Consider the following 5,129-nt stretch of genomic DNA (forward strand, 5'->3'; position numbering starts at 1 on the left):
ACACCAGTGAAGATCACAAATCATTGAAGAAAAAAGGTTCAGAGCACTGTCTAGTGGGTCTAGATGACACAACTCCCAATGTTAAAGTGCCTAGGATAGCACAAGGGTTAAAAAAAACCCGCTCTTTAGTTTTTTTTCTGTTGTGGGTATTTATTCCATATTTTTTGTCACGTTTCAGTTAATGTATTTGGAAAGGTATAGTATGTTTAACTAAGTTCTTGTCCACCTTTAAAAAACAGAATCAGAGTGAAAATTAATATGATAATTATCTTTTTCTGTTGGTTTCTACACAGTGAAAATATGTATTTTGTTATTACTAAATCTTTTTTTAAAGTAAGATGCTGAAGTACTTTTTTTCTTTTGCAATACAAATAGACTTGTGCTTTTTTTTGTTTGATGCTTCTAGAAAAAAAAAATCATGTTACTTTTTATGCATTCCAAAGAAACAAGACTATATGTGTAAGAAAGATTTATTACAGACAAAGCTACTTTGTTTTGCTCATGGTGGTGGGATGTACTGAGCTGAGATATTTCGCAGAAAGGCTGAGGAACCACTGGTGTAGTCCATCCTGAAGGGAAATAACAAAAGAAGATCCCTTCTTATGCCTCAAAAACACATGAACCATTTACCTTTTATTGTTGTATTCTTTATGAAGTCATGGGAACTAAAACATAACCAGAGCAACTGTCAGACAACACATTGTTCAAGAGCAAAGAAGAAAAGATGGCCAAGTCTCGAGGATGCTTTTAAAATATTTATTTTGCTTCTATTCATCAGCTCTTCAATCACAGAGATTTCACATTTAAACAAAACGTTAGTGTTGTGATGGATAACAGAACAGAGTGTAATTTGAATATGCAATATGGTTTTGGAATCTTAGAATTGCCTCTGAGCTGGTTGTGAGAGTTTTCACAGCAATGTGTTACAATGTTAATGTGTTAGAGAGAAAAGCAAATATGTAAAAATGACTTCTGTTACCAAAAATAGTTGCAGATTTAATAACACATTTGATGCATGGTACCTCAGCAAAAACTGTTTTTGTTCAGCACAGAACTTTCACAAAAAACTACAATATTTTGCTTAGTTTGGCAGGTCTGAACAGTCACATCAAGTTAAAAAAAAAAGGTCCTAAATAGAGGAGTGTAAAGACAAACTCAGACACAAAGTGATGAATAGCACAGATAAAAGAAGTTATTTGAAAAAGGCTCTGGAAAACAGGTTGGTTTGTTCAAGCAGAACACGTATAGGTGAAGACTTTTTGTAATCTGTATGCAAAATGTCCAAACAAATCAAAAAACCATCACTGAGCATCCATCCTCTCTGTGAAATCTGGAGAAAATTGCAGTCAGGTGTTGCTTTCTATTAGAGTTTATTAAAATCACAAATGATCCAGAATTTTGGGGGATTTTCAATATAATGTCTGGTTGACTAAACCTGCCAAAAAAAATTAAAACAAACCCTTAAAATCTGATCTTTTTTGACCTCACAATTGCAGAATTTGCTTCGAAGATCTAAAATGCTACAGTGGAAGGACAAAACACAGGTTTAAATAAAGAAGAAAAAGAATGTCAATACAGTAAAATGTCCGTAGGATTTAAAGATGGTCTGCAGAATGACATCATTGGTGGATCTTATGCAGCCTGACTGTGATCAGATTGCACACGGAGCTGCTATGAACGCCAGCATGGCCCTTTGGCTGTTCCTCTTTCAACCTAACAGGAGCAACCATTGATTTATTGATTGAAGGGATCAACTCGGTGCTTAATAGCCTGTGCATATAGATTTACGTGTTGTGGCCCAACAATCAAAGCAGGACTTGGTTCATTCCTTCAGTGTTTGAGGTGTAAGATTACATAGAAGTTAAATGTAATGATCAGTGAAGTGCAGCCAGGAGTACCCTGAGGGACATCAAAGGGGGGGGGGGTGCTGGATGAGAGGGCTCATGGCTGTGTTCCTGAAAAAGCCTCAATAACTAGTAAAACATTGTCTCAAGTCCACCTATGACTGCAGGAAGGCTCCACCTGCAGCCAATTACACAAAACTTTAGATTTCTGAGCACAAGGCATCCGTCTACTTCTTTATTGTTGAAGAGTCAATCGATTAAAAGCTCTCAAGTCAGTTGTTGGCAAGTCTAGAACCACCGGATCCTTCCAGCACCACCAGAGTGAGTTCTACCATTGCCAAACACCACAGGAGAGCGCACTGATAACCGGATCCCTGCAAAAACATGAATCCGCTGCATAGGCCTCCATGGCGGCTCTTAGTGTCTGACAGAAATCCCACAAGTGAAGAGATCCAGTCCTCCCCACCTGAAAGCCACACAGCCGATCGCCTCTCTTGTCCCATATTGGCACCACACATGATTGCTCAGACAGCAAGAAAGAAAAGCAAAAATGTGCTAGTGCCAAAACGGGCCAAAGAGTTGGGCTGAGTCGATTCCAAACTGTTGAAATGGTACATGAACAAAGAAACTGAGGTTCTGTCTCTACTCTGTTTATGGCCCTATGGTAATTCACTGATAGAGTGCTGTGACAGTGAATTCTACCAGTGCCATACACAGAATAGGAGGAATTGTGGATGTGGCAAAGGAAAAGTGAAGCTTATCTAACTTCCTATGTTCTCTTTAAAGGTAATTTTACTTTTTTGCCCCCGTTTCCTTTCTATATATCTGCTCCAAAAAGTAAAGAGTACTCTGCTAATTTAAAAGCCTCTGTTCATCTTAACTTGCCCCCTAATTTCAACTAAAGCCTGCATCAGAATTCTCTTCATCTCACGACTGAGAATTCCTTTCCCGTTGTAGGGATCACGGCAGCAGTATCTGCCTTCCTGAGAGCCAGTGAAACAGGTCTGCGGCTCAGATTGATTCTGGCTGTAGGGAATGATGCGCTAAGTGATTTTTGAGATGCTCCAAATGGGTCCCAAAGCAGGTCTCATCTTCCAGTTTCCGGGAGAGATCAATAGAGTAAAAAGCTTGTGTGTATGCAGGAGAGAGGGAGAGCATCCATCAAAAAACCTCCTGAAGGTGTTCCGTTGAAGCTGGATGTTTCTAATTTCTCGGCTATCACTGAGCTGAATCTGAAGTTTGCCATAGTTTCCCAACAAAATCGACAGGTTGGGGACAAAGGATCAAGAGAATAATACTTATTAGAATTTATTGACCGATAAAGTTCAATTTCTTGCTCTGCTTTGAAAACCACAATATGTAAGCGTACTGTTTTGTTGAAAATAAAAGAATCAACTCATCTTCTCAAATGCAAAAAAGCCTGTTCTTTTACAGTCTGATGATAACAGCCCTTTTTGGATTTAAAGTTTTGGGTTATAAAATTTTAAAAAGCCAAAGATTCCTACCTTTACTTTATCCTCATGGACAATTCTCATTGTACATCTAAAAACGTTTTGAAGATTCCAAAAGCAAAATGTGTTTATAAGAGAAACGCCTGTGAAATTGCACCAAATCGTCGTTGTACTTGGTCATTCCTCAGTCCTCTGTGAGCAGTTTGTGCTCCGATCCCCGCAGCTTGTTTGGGCAGCACGGACAAGGGATTTTCTAGTGGACAGGTAATTAGTTGGTAAGCATCTTAACCCACTGGCAGTAGTAATCCACGCTGGCCTCCTCCCTCTCCTTATGCCGCCTCCATACGCAGTTCTACACATTTCCGGTGCGCCTTTTACGCACAAGATGCGCAGTACAGGGCAGATAAGCCTCACTGGATTGACATGTTACCAGATTTGATTTGGCAAAGGCCTACTGCAAATAAATCAGAATAAGTAATTGTTCAAAAGCTAACACATAGCTAGAGTAAAAATAATGAGATGTGTAAAGTTTAGTAGAAAAGATTCTTGGCTAATTTCAAACATCACCCAAATCCATCTGCAGCATCCCCGGAGCTCCACAATGTCCTTCCCGCTCTCCTCTCCTCTCCTCTTCTCTGAAAGTTTGGTCCGAATAGAGGCCTCCCCTGCTCCTGCTTTTATACCAGCATCTTAATGTCTCATTTACCTTCTGTCGGTGATTATTAGACAGATTGCAAGTGGAAAATGATGCATCATCCTTTTAGATCATGTGAATCCGTTGGAGTCGGGTTGGCCGGGCTTGGGTTACGGCTTCTTTCAAAGTTAAGGCTGAAATCCAGCCGCGCTCCCTTTGTCTGCTCCATACATTATGAAGGAGGCGCAGCCGGTGCCCGCCGTCCTTTTCCTGCTGCTGCTCGGGTTTCTCTGACATACTTTGACATTTATTTTGACTTAATATGAATTATTTCACCATGTTTAGAGAAAACAAAAGATTTCTCTTCGATTGAAGCCATTTTAAAAGTAGATTTTAATGGGGAAAAAACTCTGAATCTGACTAATTGAAGTAATTATGAGGCCAACAATATGCAGTACTGACTGTAAGCGTGCAGCCAAATTAAACTATTTTTTGCAATTGGAAACCAGAAAATGTGCAGGCGGTGGTGATGAATATTTCAGTAGATCATTAAACTCCTGGCCAGAGCATCAAGAGGGCATCCATCCTGCACTTCACCGAGATCATGACACTCAGTCAGGAACATCCTTCGACAAAATGCTCCAGGTTCTTTTAAAACAACGTGAAACATTCTGTAAAACTTTTAATACAACTAACTTGATATATTTGGGAGGGGGATTAAAATTTAGATTTAAGGTTATAAAGCCAAACCAGGGCAATATTTGAGTTAAAATTCTTTTTTTTTTCTATCACAAATTTAATTTTTTGTAAAATGTGCCAACAATGACAGAACTCAAAACTCGGGTTAGTTTGAATCCAGACTAAATAATGCTCCGTGACATTCCTCCCGTGATAAAATCCTGCACAAAGGAGGCACGGATGAAAATATCGCTATAAAACATGCAATTACAAACATAACCTTTTGTGGATGGCTAATCTGGGTTTAGATTTATATTCAATCCAGCAAATATTCAATGTTTAAATGGTTTCTGGTGAAAACCTTTGCAGTTTTAAAGATAAATGCTGCCATCTAGTGGACACACGTTTCCATGCATTTTAAGGGGCATCTGAGAAGTCAAGAATCAGTTTATATGTACACAAAACAAAAACAAATGCACACATATATTAGGAAAAAAATGGCTGCAAATACCAACACAAACA

The 5,129-nt window shown here is 39.0% G+C and overlaps 1 non-coding gene across 1 annotated transcript; it reads right to left on the reverse strand.

Moving 5' to 3' along the window:
* Window positions 1–2,471: 2,471 nt before the first annotated feature.
* mir183-1 (microRNA 183-1) lies at window positions 2,472–2,580 on the reverse strand. Its single transcript, NR_107100.1, has one exon. It is a non-coding gene; the product is annotated as a microRNA 183-1 (primary transcript).
* Between the last annotated feature and the right edge of the window lie 2,549 nt (window positions 2,581–5,129).

This window comes from Oryzias latipes, chromosome 6, assembly GCF_002234675.1.
Source record: "Oryzias latipes chromosome 6, ASM223467v1".
NCBI lineage: Eukaryota > Metazoa > Chordata > Actinopteri > Beloniformes > Adrianichthyidae > Oryzias > Oryzias latipes.